Raw genomic sequence first — 14,648 nt, forward strand, 5'->3', positions numbered from 1 at the left:
TCATCATTGCCTTGTGCTAAAGGGCCTGGCAGACCAGTATGGGATCGAATGTGAGTTATATATAAAGGATGACTCCTTTTCCTGATTGTATCTTGTAATTGAATAGATAGTGAAGTTAATTCTGAAGCATCATGGATAAATTCTGCAGTCTCAATATGTAATACTACTCTTTCAGCATACTGAGGGTCAGTTACTATGTTGAGAGGTTCTGAAAAATCCATTAATACCAACAGAATAGCATACAATTCTGATTTTTGAACTGAATTATAAGGACTTTGAACCACTTTACTTAAATTTTCTGATTTGTAACCTGCCTTTCCTTGTTTGTTGTCATCTGTATAAAATGTACGAACTCCAGATATGGGCTTTTCCCGTATAATTCGAGGCAAGATCCAATCAGCTCTCTTTATAAGATTAATTCTATCGCTTTTGGGATATTTGCTGTTAATTTCCCCCAAAAAATTACTGCAAGCTCTTTGCCAAGGTTCATTTTCTGTCCATAATTTTTCAATGTCCTCCTTAGTTAAAGGTACAACAATTTCTGCTGGGTCTATTCCTGCTAATTGACGAAGTCTCAATTTTCCTTTCCAAATCAAGTCAGAGATTTTTTCCACATAAGTTTTTAATTTTTTATTTGGTTTATTTGGTAAAAATATCCATTCTAATATAATATCTTCCCTCTGCATTAATATTCCTGTAGGAGAATGCCTAGAAGGTAAAATAACCAAAATGCAATCCAGCTTTGGATCAATACGATCCACGTGCCCTTCATGTACTTTCTTTTCTACCTAGGCCAATTCTTTCTCAGCTTCAGGTGATAATTCTCTTGGACTATTTAAGTCCTTGTCACCTTCTAAGGTTTTGAACAAATTATGCAGTTCATCATTTTTTACCCCAACAATAATTCTTAGATGAGAAATATCTCCAAATAATCTTTGAAAGTCATTAAGAGTCTGTAGTCTATCTCTCCTAATTTGTACCTTTTGGGGTCTAATTTTTTTGTAGCTCTATTTTATATCCTAAATAATTAATAGAATCTCCTCTTTGTATCTTTTCAGGAGCAATTTGTAATCCCCAGCAAGGCAAAATTTTCTTTACTTCTTCAAACATTCTTTCTAAAGTATCTGCATTTGAGTCAGCTAGTAAAATATCATCCATATAATGATAAATTATAGATTTAGGAAATTTTTTACATATCACTTCCAATGGCTGTTGTACAAAATATTGGCACAGAGTTGGGCTATTCAACATTCCCTGTGGGAGGACCCTCCATTGAAATCTTTTAACCGGTTGAGAATTATTATAAGTAGGCACTGTGAAAGCAAATCTTTCTCTGTCTTTTTCTTGTAAGGGTATTGAAAAGAAACAGTCTTTTAAATCAATAACTATGAGAGGCCATCCTTTTGGTAACAGAGTAGGCAAAGGAATTCTAGATTGTAGAGAGCCCATTGGCTGAATTACTTTGTTAATTGCTCTAAGGTCTGTTACCATTCTCCATTTGCTAGATTTCTTTTTGATAACAAATACAGGAGAATTCCAAGAGCTGGTTGATTCTTCAATATGCTGAGCATTTAACTGTTCTTCTACCAGCTCTTCTAAAGCCTGGAGTTTCTCTGTTGTTAAAGGCCATTGCTGGACCCATACAGGTTTGTCTGTTAACTGTTTTAAAGGTAGAGCTGTTGATGTCTTTGGAAGATCATCAGTTGTTGTGCCCTGTTCTTGTATAATATGGATGGCTGGTGACCACTCAGATTAATGCCTTCTAATATTTCTCTCAGAAATATGTGCTAGTTTATGATTTGTTTCTGAGATTGGAGGGATGTTAATCTGAGTATTCCATTGTTGCAACAAGTCTCGACCCCACAGGTTCATAGCTATGTTAGCCACATATGGTTTTAATTTTCCTCTCTGTCCTTCTGGACCTATACATTCAAGCCATCTTGCACTCTGTTTCACCTGAGATAATGTCCCAATTCCTAATAGTTGAACGTTTACCTCCTGAAGAGGCCAAGTTTGATGCCAAAATTCTGGTGCAATTATGGTAATGTCCGCACCTGTGTCTACCAGACCAGACAACAAAACACCGCTTATTTTTATTGATAATTTTGGTCTTTGTTCATTAATAGAAGTTTGCCAAAAAATTTTCTTTATGTTTTCTCCTGAATTTTCTATTCTCTCTGTTTCATCATCCTGACCAGCATGACTTATTACAATAGGCATTTGGTTATTTAATTGCTCTGAGTAGGGGTTTCCTCTATGACTGCAGGAAAGGTTTGAACTGGATTTGCTATTGGGGCCTGCATGAGGCCCCTCTGGGAGTTTCCCAAAGACTGAGGCAAAGGATTACCCTGTCTGTCCCTTGTTGATCTACATTCGTTGGTCCAGTGTTATCCCTTACCACACCTTCTGCATACTCCAGAAGGAAGGGGCATTCTGTTGCCATTCTTCCTTGAAGAAACATTGTTTCTAGGAATGACCTGTTTACAGTCCCTTTTCAAATGTCCTTGCTTTCCACATCCAAAACATCTAACATTCCTCTAACCTTTTGAAATTGCTTCTCCTACCCACATATCATCATGCTCATGAGCTTCAACATTAAGTGTGTCTCTAATCCAATCTTCCAAAGGTGCAAATCTTGCCTTTAACGGCCTGATTATTGTTTTGCATGCTGCATTCGCATTCTCAAAGGCCAAAGATTCAATTATTATCTTACTAGCTTCTGAATCCGGGACCATTCTCTTTACTGCTGAAGCCAGTCTTTGTAAGAAATCTGTGAAAGATTCTTTTGGGCCTTGTACAACCTTTGTAAATGACTCAGTTTTTTTTCCTGGTTCCTCAACTCTGTCCCATGCATTCACGGCTGCCGTTTGACATAAAATTAGGGTTTGGACATCATACAAACACTGTGTTTGTGCTGAAGCATATTGACCTTCTCCAATAAGCTGATCCTGGCAGACTTGTATTCCTTTATCACTCCACTGTTTTTCTATGTTTTTAGCTTCATCCTTGAACCAAGTTAGCCACTGAAGCCTTTGACTGGGTTCAAGAACAGCTTGTGCCAGCTCCCGCCAGTCCTGTGGTACAATCCTATTATATGTTGACCAAGAGTTTAACATTTGCTTTACATATGGGGAATGCATGCCATAAGATACTATTGCCTCCTTAAACCTTCGTAAATCTAACATTTCAATTGGAACCCAATTTTTTTGTGTAGTCATTTGATCAGGCAACTGCTGTATGGTTACTGGACAAACTAAGGGTCACTGTGTGAAAACAGGTTTTCTTTCTGTAACCCTATGATCCAATCTTGAAGCAACTTCGCTGTTAGTTTCTGTCACCCTGGCACTTAAATTGACTATCTTTTTAAATAGTAAAATGAGGATAAGCATAGTAATAAAATGCATAATTCGATCAACATTAATCTTCTCATATAGCTGTTCCATTGTCAGACTGCCTAAGGTTGCAAACAAAGCCCAGTTTTCTTCCAATGTACACAGAAAACCCAGGCAACTTTATTTATGAACATACAATTAAAATTACATTTCAGTACAAATAAAATACCACCACACTATCCTGCTCTCTCTGAATGGCAGTCATTAAGAACACGAATAACAACAAATGCTGTCAAGGATATAGAACAAAGCAAATCCTTATGCACTTCTGGTGAGACCAGAAACTAATTCAAACACTATCAAAGTCAATACAGAGGTTCCTTAGATAACTAGACATAGATATTCCCTGAATATGACCTAGCTACTCAACTTCTGTGGGTCTACAAGTCAGTATTTCCCAGAGACACTTGCATATCATTGTTCATTGCAGAACTACTCACTACCCCTAAGTTATGGAACTATTTGCTGTAGCTAAGTTATGAAATCAGAGAAATGGAGAAGGAGAATGTGAAGCCAGCCATTTGGCTCAATGGGTAAAGACACTTGATGCCAATCCTGATTACCTGAAGTCAATCCCTGGGACTCCTGTTGTGGATGGAGAGAGCTAACTCCTACCAAATTGTCCTCTGATCTCCTATCTATGCCACGGCACACCCATCCCCACCCAACCCCCACAAAAATAAGTAAATAAATAAATGTAATAATTTCCTTTGAGACAACATCTCACTGTGTAATCCTGATTGACATGGAAGTGGCTATGGAGGGATCAGCCTACCTCTGCTTCCTGAGAGATGGAATTTAAGGGGTGCATGCACGGAGCCAAATGTAATAAATATTTGAAAAGAACACAAAATAAGTTTTCATCTTCAGGAGAGTGCATAAAACTGAAGATTGTTATATTAATCAAATTCAGTAAGTCTCAAAAGACAAATCCCATGTTTTCTCTCATTCTCATTTATATAGATATATAAAATCTTTCATGTGCATATAAAATGAAAGTATAAGTGAAATGGTCATGGCAGACATGAACATGACAGGGACAAGATGAGGATAGAGAGGGGAGGAGGGAGGGACATTCAAAGCCCATTATATACTTGTGTGAAAATATCCTTGTATAACCCAGCATCTAGTGCAATAGGGAAAAAGAAAAAGACAAAATAGTTGTTTGGCTTTAGTTTTTTGAGACTAGTCTCCCAGTTTAGCTTCATCTGTCTTGAACTTACTATGTAACTACTACAATGTGGTCTCCTACAGGAGACACTTTTGCCTCTACCTCCCTAGTGCTAGGATTATAGGCATGATCCGCTATGCCTAGCCTAAACAGTTTTTATTTGTTTATGAGTTTGAGTGGTCTTGCCTATAGCTATATCTTTGTGCCACATGGATGTATGAGAGCATCAGATCCTCCATGATTTGAGTCACAGATGATTAGGACTTGCCATGTGGATTGTGAAAATTGAACCTGATTCTTCTGGGAGAGCATAAAGTGCTCAACTATGGAGTCATTGGTCCAGACATTTTTTTTTTTAAGGATGAGAGATAAAAGAAATGCAAGGAAGTGGGAAGTGTCCACATTGAAACCTAGCAATGAGAATAGAGCTCTCAAAGATGCACTTCTTCTGGGAGAAGAGGCAGGGAGAGATTTCTTGAGCCTAAGCCCTTGAAATGTGGGCCACTCTCTGCTTGTCATCAGTGCAGGAAGCTGTGGAGAAACAGATTTCAGGGTTACCACTGTACTAGTTATGTTGATGAGTCTGATGATGTTGCTAATAGAACAACATATGTTTGAGGATAGTCCATCAGGGTGGGAAGGTATCACAGCAGGAGCATGAGGCAGCTGGTCACATTGCACACTAGCCAGGAGCAGAGAAATATCAATACTGGTGCTCACCTAATTTTCTGCTTTGTTGTCAGTCAGAAGCCTAACCCATGGAATACTGCCACACATATTTAGCGCAGGTCTTCCTCATTTAACCCAGTCTAAAAACTCCCTCACATGCAGGCCCAAAGTTTGTCTTCTACAAGATTCTAGATCCTGTTGACTTCACAGTATGAACCATCATAATCACCTTACTATGTGTTTCTTCCTCAGCTCCCAGACTCCTAAACCCTGGCCTATTACTGTCTTTCCTAGAAGGCCAGGCCTGGTGTATGAGACTGATAGCAACCCTTCTGCATCACTGAGCTGGTGCCAGAAGGGAAAAAATCCAGAATCTTTCCCGGATGCCAGTGTCTGGCATCTTGGAACTTTCCCACATAGAAGTTGATGATAGAGAATTCACCTACAGTGCTCAGAATCCACTGGGCTCCCAGCACCTTCCTATGAAACTCTACACAGAGTGAGGAGCAGGACAACAGTGTAGGTGTGGATATGTGCCTGGATAGGTATTGGGGATGGGGGTAGAAGAAGAAGAAATTTAGAGTTAGATAGGAAATAGAAATATAATGTAGGAATATAAGGAAGAAAATTTAGCATAAAGATAAGCAACTAGACAGAGAAACTATGGGGTTATGAATACAAAATCTTGGGAAAGAATCAGAGGAAATACCTTTCAAAAAGCGTTTCAGAACTTTCTGTCTGAGTTTCTCTTTCTGTAAGGGTAAAATTAGATTTACCTGTACTTCTATAGGAAAATCACCTGTGATTAGCTCTAAGGAAAAACAACAAACCTTTCAGGAAAGAACAAAACCTCTCTAAGCTTGAAAAATCCTTCCTGCAATGAGGGAGGCAGGGCTTGAGTTTTCAAAAACCTCTCTTCTAAGCTCTGTCTTTTAAAGCCAGGAGAAAAAGCAGTCAGAAATCCCTCTGCAGAGGCAGGCAGATACCTCCCTAATGGGAGGGGCTGCTGGGAGAAGCAGTAAAACTATACTGCATTTGCAGCTCTGCTGCCACATCAGAGACACTGTGGGGGAAGGAGCCAGGCTGAGAAAGAACAGGGGACTATCCAGGAGAGAAGCTTTCTTTTCTATCAGAGAAAGGACCTTTCTGAAACAAATGCTTTCGGTTTCCCTCACTGACCCAGAGTGAAGCCCAAAAGGTTTTGCCTCAGGCGTAAAGTAAGGTTAGGAATGGAAAAAGAGAGGAAATGATTGTGGCAGCACACAAACCTATACTGGCACCCCCCTCTGCTCCCCCCATGCCTCAGGTGGTCCCCCCCCCACTGCAGTATCCACTGCTTCCAGCTGACTTGGTGGGCATCAGTTGGCTCTTGGGGGGAATAGGGAGGGGAGCTTTTGAAGTCCTGGGATAATGGGCTGTCTGTCGTCCATTGCCCTGGAGTTGTCCATCCTTTAGCGCTTGGAACTTTTTGGCTGACAGCATATTGGTGACACAGAAAAAGCTTAGAGAAAAAGAATCATTATTATTTAATTTTATTTGAAATGTTCCCAGACCTGGGGAGTTGGCATTTATCTGAAGTAGATCCAGCCTGTCCAGATGAATTTAAGCTGGTTTGTGGAGCTTGGGAAAAATTTTGACCATGTTAAGAAGCAGCTATGAGAAAATTAGTGACCATTGTGATGTTTAATACTCTGCTTAATTTTTACCTGAGGCAAGCTTTATTAGAGGAAGTTTATTTAAGGCACCTGTTTCCTTTATTAGTTTAGCATTCAGGAGAAACAGGTGATAAATTGCTGAGAACATTCAACAGTAATAGACTGTTACATTACAGTCTGTTTTTGCAGAGCCCAGACACTTTTGGGTCTGGGAGTGTAAACACTTTTGAATTATTACTGGGTTTTTGTTTGTTTGTTTGTTCCTTACTGCCTGGATATTTTTGATGGTCCTTTTGCCTCCAGCTCTAAGCTTATGCTCCTCTGGAATTGGTGACAAGGCAGTGGATCTTGATGTCCTCTGGAGCTTGAAAAAACAGGGCCCTGTCCGTGTTGCTGTATGTGAAGTGAGATTTTTCTGGGATGGAGGTGAGATAAAATGTTTCAGATGAGACAGGTGGATCCAGTGAGGAAAGCCCTCAAGTTTAGCAGCTGTGGGGTTACAAGAATTACCTTGAAGGGTTCCTGCCACTTAGGAGAAAAGGGATGAAGGGCACTGGCCTGGAGGGGAAAGAAGAACCTGATCCCCAATGTGGATTGGGGGTGGGCAAGGACTTGTCACATGGCTGAGGTAAGGAATGATCTGCGAAGTTCCACAGGATAGACCTTAGGTAACATAGCAGGCTATCTGGAATGGTTGAAGGGTTGGATAGAAGACCTGGTATTAGAACCAGCCTTCCATACATTAGTTCAAATGGAGAAATTGAAAGAGACTTTTTAGGAAGAGTCCTGAGCCTGAAAAGAGCTAGAAGCAATAGTCTTACCCAGTTGAGGTGAAGTGCCTGTGACATCTTAGTAAGAATAGATTTTAAAGACAAGTTGGTATGCTCTACCTTTCATGAGAATTGAGGATGATATGGGATATGAAAATGCCAAGGAATGTTAAGAGCCTTAGCTAGCATCTCGGAAACCTGGGAGGTGAACTCTGGACCATTGTCAGACTGAAGGGAAGCAGGAATCCCAAACTGAGGAATAATTTCTCAGAGAAAGAGATCTGCAACTGTCTGAGCCCACTTATTAGAAACAGGTTATGCCCCCACCCAATTTGAAAATGACTCTACCATCATGAGGAGATATTTAATTTTCCTGACGGTGTGCATATGGGTAAAATTGAGCTGCCAGTCAGTCCTTGGAAGGGAACCTCTAGCCTGGTGTGTGGAAAAAGGCTGACTTCTGTACTTGGTATTGCAATCTGTTTTTTTTTTTTTTTTTTGGCAGATCTCACAAGAGGCAGTAATAGTTCTTAAGAACTGTAAGTCCTCAGAGGTGGGCTGCGGGTGGACTTTGAGACAGAACAAGACTATTAGGGTGAAAGAGCTGGTGTAGATAGGAAAGAAGTTGCCTAGTGTCAGGAGTTCCCTGTGAGGGTGTGAGCTGCACTGTATGGATTCCCTGTGGTAGGTGGGGTGAGACTTGGCCCTAGAGGGCCACTGTCCTGGCTGTCTGGTCAGCCTGGTTATTTCTCTTAGAGATGATGGAGCTATTGGTCTGATGAGACCGGCAGTGGACAATTCCTATAGCCTTGGGGAGGTGGGAAGCCTTTAGCATGGCCATTATTTGGCCTGAGTTAGATATGGATCCCCCTTTTGCTGTGAGGAGGCCATGCTCCTCATATATCCTCCTGCCCCTCCATATAGCAACATGGAACAGGAGGATATGAAAAGCATATTTGGAGTCTGTGTAAACATTTAGAGATTGCCCCTGTGCCAACTGGAAGGCACAGGTGAGAGCTATCAGCTCAGCCTGTTGGTTAGTGGTGTGTGCAGGAAATGCTGTGCTTCTATTACCTCAGTATCTGACACTATGGCATAACCCACTTTACAGGTCCCTTCATGTAAAAAGGAGCTGCCATCTGTGTACCAGGTATAAGTAGCCTGAGGCAATGTGCCCTGCTGTATGTGTGAAGGGTGAGGTAATAGTTCCTCCAAGGTTTCAGTGCAGGAATGAGAAGGAGAATAGTCAGCATTAGGTTGAGGGAGGAGGCTTGAAATATTAAGGGGTGGACAGGTCTGGAAAGTAAGTGTGGCATCTTTTAGTAATACCACCTGGAGAGAAAGAACCCAGGAAGGAGGTAAAGTCTGTAAGCCTTTTTAAGTTAAGAGATGGAACAGGTTATGGTGAGAGAAGACAGTAATAGGTGAACCAAAGGTTAGCTTCTTTGATTCCTGAATAAGGAGCTCAGCAGCTGCTAAAGCACAAATACAAAGTTGCTATCCCTGACTGGTAAGGTCTAGCTTCTTTGACAGATATGCTACAGGTGCAAAGGAGTGTCCCAGCTGATGCCCTAGAACTCCAAAGGCAAATCCCTCCTTCTCTGCTACATAGAGGGAGAAGGGACAGGTTAAGTCTGGGAGGTGAAGCACTGGGGCCTAGAGAAGAGCCTGTTGAGCTTCTGGAAAGATTTGGTAATGGGATGAAGGAGGGGCTCATGTGGGGAGCCCTGAGCTGCCTTGTATAAGGGGTGAGCAAGGAGAGAAAAAGGTGGAACCCAAGACTGTAGGGAGCCAGATAGTCTTAGGAAAGACAGAATCTCCGGTTTAGTAGAAGGGACTGTAAGAGACTGGATTAGATGCTTTCTATCTACAGTAATAGCCTTGTGGGTTGGAGTAATGGTTAGACCCAAATAGATGACCTGGGGAGTGGACAGCTGAACTTTAGAAGGGGATACCTTGTAATCTCCACTGGATAAGAAATTTAGGAAAGCAGAGGTGTTAGTTTGGCTAACTTGTAAGGATGGGCTGCAGAGCAGAATGTCATCTACATACTGTATTAGTTTAGATCCAGAGAGAGACAGAGAAAGCAGGTCAGAGGCCAGAGTCTGACCAAATAGGTGTGGACTGTCTCTGAATCCCTATGGCAGAACAGTCCAGGTCAGCTGTGTGGACAGGTGAGTGTCAGGGTCAGTCCAGGTGAAAGCAAAGATATTTTGAGACTGAGGACTGAGAGGAATAGAAAAGAAGGCATCCTTGAGGTCTAGAACTGAGAAGTGAGAGGTTCCTGAAGGGACAGTGGACAGAAGAGTATAAGGATTAGACACTATCAGATGGAGAGGGACCACTGCAGAATTAATGAGCTGGAGGTCTTGAACCAGGTGGTAGGTTCCATTAGACATTTTAACTGCAAGTACAGGGGTGTTAAAAGGCAAAGAGGTTGGGCATAGCAGCTTTTTCCTGAGAAGGTCAGAAATGGTAGGCTTAAGTCCTCTTAGGCTCTGGAGTGAGAGAGGGTACTGAGCTTGGGTAATATAAATGGTAGGGTTCTGTAACTGGAAAGTAATAGGCTGATGGTGCCTAGTAATAGAAGGGTTCTGGGTGTCCCAGACTTTTGAATCTACCTGAGAGGCTGGCAAGGTAAAGGAACTGTTAGAGTCAGTAGAGTGAATGGGTAGGAGAAGAAGAAGGGGAGCTGCTGGCGAGTCTGGGGTGAGGTGAATGTGGAGAGCAAATGAAATGAATGCTCCTACCTTAGCTAGAAAATCCCTTCCCATTAGAGGCACAGGGTAGGTTGGCAACACTAAGAATGTATGTGTAAGAGGGATGCCTCTGAAAATACAATTAAGTGGTGGGGTCTGGTGAGGTAGATAAGGCTGTCTCCCAACCCCAACAATAGGGAGACGAGAAGGAGAAATAGGGCCCCAAAACTCTCTCAGGACAGAATAGGGAGCTCTGGTGTCCAGAAGGAAGGAGATGGGTCACCCAGATATTATTATTGCTACCCTGGGTTCCCTGTGTGAGATGGAAGTGGCCAGGGCAGAACCTGGGTAGCATCAGTCATTGCTGAAAACCAAGCCTAGAAAGTTAGCCAGCAGGTGGTCTTCATCTGGCATTCCTACGCTGCTAGGTGCATTAGGACAGTCAGCTGACCAGTGACCCTTTTGGCAACAATTTGGGCAAGGCCCTATTGGTACCCCCTGTGGGGCGGTGGTGCAAGCCCGGGCCCAATGGCTATCTTTCCTGCACTTGAAATAGGGACCTGGCAGTTTTGGGGAGCTGGACAGACAGCATGGGCCAGCATCTAGCAGGTTCTTTTGGGGGCTTTTTCATCTCTTCCATGGTACACCTTAAATGCCACCGCTATCAATTCTACCTGTGGGTCAGAGGGTCTTTCTCTAAGCTTTCAAGTTTCGCTCTTATGTTGGGGATGCTCTGTGAGATAAAGTGGGACATAAGGAGCTGCCTGCCCTCTGGGCTTTCAGGATCTAGACTAGTATATTGAAGGAGGGCCTTAGTGAGCTGTTCTAAGAAATGAGACGGATTTTCATCCTTATCTTGAATTATCATTTCTAGTTTTTCATAATTTACTGGTTTTAGGGCAGCCTTACAGAGGCCTGCCAAGAGGCAGGTAATAAACCTATCCCTGGCTAGAGACCCACCCTAAGTGTTATAATCCCAATGTGGGCCCAGATCAAGGAACTGTCTCAGCCCCTGGAGGGTGTATGGGCTTAGTTTGGTGAACTCCATCTGCATGTGTCCTACCCTGCTCCCCAATCCACCTGCGCTCCTCAGGAAGTAGATTATTAGCAAGTATCATATATATGTCATGAAAGGTGAGACTATAAGATTGAGTAATATATTGAAATTGTTTAATAAAGAAAGCAGAAATTAGAGGTATAAGAACCCAGTTTCTTTTCTATTTGAGACAGTTCTGCAAGACAGAATGGGAAATGGACCTTAATCAGTCCATCTACTCTGGCCACCTCTTGCAAAGGGAGAATAGTTGGTGGGTTTGAATGGCTGGGATCAGACCCTTTATCATTCTGAGTGCGGGTAGTAGGAAGCATAAAGGTTGGAGCCTTTGGAAACAGCCACTGTTGAAGAGGAGGAGAAAGTCAGAGGAGGAACCAAAGGAACAAGTGCCCTGGGAACAGGGATGGAAGAAGAAAGTCGAATAGGCAGGATCCCGAGCTAGAGATTCTGGAGTCAGGGAATTGTCTGGTTCAGGCATAGCTAAGAGCATATGGGCAGGAGAGAAGGAATCCAGAAGAGATGGTTTAGAACTTAAATAGAAAAAAGCTATGATATAGGGCAACTCTTTCCATTTGCCTGTTCACTGGGAGAAGTTAGATAATTCTTGTAAAATATCAGGGTCCACCGGGTGGTGGTGGCGCACGCCTTTAATCCCAGCACTCGGGAGGCAGAGCCAGGCGGATCTCTGTGAGTTCGAGGCCAGCCTGGGCTACCAAGTGAGTTCCAGGAAAGGCGCAAAGCTACACAGAGAAACCCTGTCTCGAAAAACCAAAAAAAAAAAAAAAATCAATGTCTAAGGAACTGCTCAGCAGCCATTTTTTGCTATTCTCTAAGGCATATTGGGGCCATCTCTTAGTACAGAGATGGACAAGCTTAGGAATCTTTAAGCAAGGCATTAAGCTGAGAAGTGTTAAAGCTTCAAGAATGCATCCTAATATGGTGATATTTTATTTTGTACTAAAATGTTATTTGTATGTTAATAAATAAAGTTGCCCGGGGGTCAGAGCTATTAGCAAGCCATAGGAAAGCCAGGCAGTGATGGCATACGCTTGTAATCCCAGCACTTGGTAGGCAGAGCTAGGTAGATCTCTGTGTGTTCAGGAATACAGCCATTATTGGATACACATGCCTTTAATCTCAATACCAACCATAGAAGACCTGGAGGTCTATACAGACAGGCAGTGATGAGGCGGTCATGTGGTTGGGTTTACAAGCAATGAGAAGGCAAAACCGAAAGTCTATATAAAGACTTTAACACAGGAAGTAGCTCTCTTTTGGAGAAGTAGGACCACTGCAGGAGGAAGAGTAAGGTTTTAGCTCTTAGCTCTGACCTCTTGGCTTTCTTCTTTGCATTGGTTCTGTATTTCTTATTTAATAAGACGGTTGGTTACATCTACATCCTAGGGGAGAGGTAGGACAGATGGGGTTGGAAGCCTTATTTCCCATGTCTGCAGCAGAGAGACAAAAAAAAAATGTGATTCCAAGCCAAGGCCCCAGGCGTCCCTAAGGCCAAGGTTGGATCTGTACCAGGCACAAACTGCCAGACAACTCATCAGACGTAAGGCAGGGGCCTAAGGTGTGAGAAGGCAAGGACTCCCCAGGAGTCCAACAGCACTTACTGCTTCATCAAGCCAGAAAAATGTGTCGGCCTCACACAGCCTGAGGATGCGCCTGAAGATGAGGATCTAACTGCAAGTATTATATCTCAAGCTGCAGTTGTGGGAGATGGCTAGAAATTATAGCCTTCCATAGGGACCAACCATAGCCAGTGAAGACCATCGTTGGGGGTACCCCCAGTTTCAAGGACACTAGTGGGGTACTGGACTCTCAACGGTCATCCCCATGGATCCAAGAGACTGTTTATGCTGGCTGAAAAGTGAGGGACTCACCAATCAAAGTAGCTGGTGGTGTGTGCAGGATCCTGAAGCCAGGCAAATGGACAGTGGACTGTCGTGGATGGAGCAGATTTCCCTGGTACAGGTTTCCAGGTGCAAAGTGTCCGGAAGGGCCTGTTGAATCACAGCATCAAATGATGGTTTTTATTGGCACTCTTGCGAGGAAAAGTCATTAAACACGACAGAATCCACTAACAAGAGTTTTATTAAGACAAGGAGAAAGGGATAGACGTGATCAGGCCTGCTGAAAGAACATGTGTGTGAAGGGGTCGGGGGAACATGGGACTTGTCTTTTAAGGGCCAGCTTACACCTGTGTACACAGGCCCACATGGCTACTCCACGCATGTGCATAGATCATGTGGTTGCACCGTGTGATTATGCAACTATGCCGCCGAGAGGCCTGGGTTATGTAAGACATATGACCCAAAAATGACTAGGTAGAAATGACTAAGTGCCCCACTGGGCATGTGCAGCCATGGGGGCGTGGTTGGAATTCCTATCAATAGGTCTATTTAAATTGTTTAGCTGGTCTTGATTTAATTTTGGTATGTGGTACCTATCCAGAAAATAGTCCATTTTTTTAAAAAAATTTCAATTTTGTGGAGTACAGGTTTTTGAAGTATGACCTAAAGATTATCTTGATTTCCTCAGTGTCTGTTGTTATGTCCCCCTTTTCTTTTCTGATTTTGTTAGTTTGGATATCTCTCTCTGCCTTTTGGTTAGTTTCAGTAAGGGTTTGTCTGTCTTGTTGATTTTCTCAAAGAACCAACTCTTTGTTTCATTGATTCTTTATATTATTTTCTTTGTTTCTATTTTATTGATTTCAGCCCAGAGTTTGAATATTCCCTGCTGTCTACTCCTCCTGGGTGAGTTTGATTCTTTTTCTTTTTCTTCTAGAGCTTTTAGGTGTGCTATAAGTCGCTAGTGTGGGATTTCTCCAAATTCTTTACGTAGGCACTTAGTGCTATGAACTATCCTCTTAGCACTCTTTTCATAGTGTCCCATGAGAATGCATACGTTGTGGATTCATTTTCATATGAATTCTAGGAAGCCTTTGATTTCTTTATTTCTTCCTTGACATAGTGGTAATTCAGTTGAGAGTTGTTCATTTTCCATGAGTTTGTAGACTTTCTGTAGTTTGCGTTGTTCTTGAACTCTAACTTTCACTTGTAGTGATCTGATAAGATACAGGGGGTTATTCTATTTTTTTGTATCTGTTAAGATTTGCTTTATGACCGAGTATGTGGTCAGTTTTAGAGAAGGTTCCATTGTGCTGAGAAGGTATATTCTTTTGTGTTTGAGTGAAGTGTTCTATAGATGTCTATTAAGTCCATTTGAGTCA

The sequence above is a fragment of the Peromyscus eremicus genome, chromosome 1, assembly GCF_949786415.1.
Source record: "Peromyscus eremicus chromosome 1, PerEre_H2_v1, whole genome shotgun sequence".
Classification (NCBI taxonomy): domain Eukaryota; kingdom Metazoa; phylum Chordata; class Mammalia; order Rodentia; family Cricetidae; genus Peromyscus; species Peromyscus eremicus.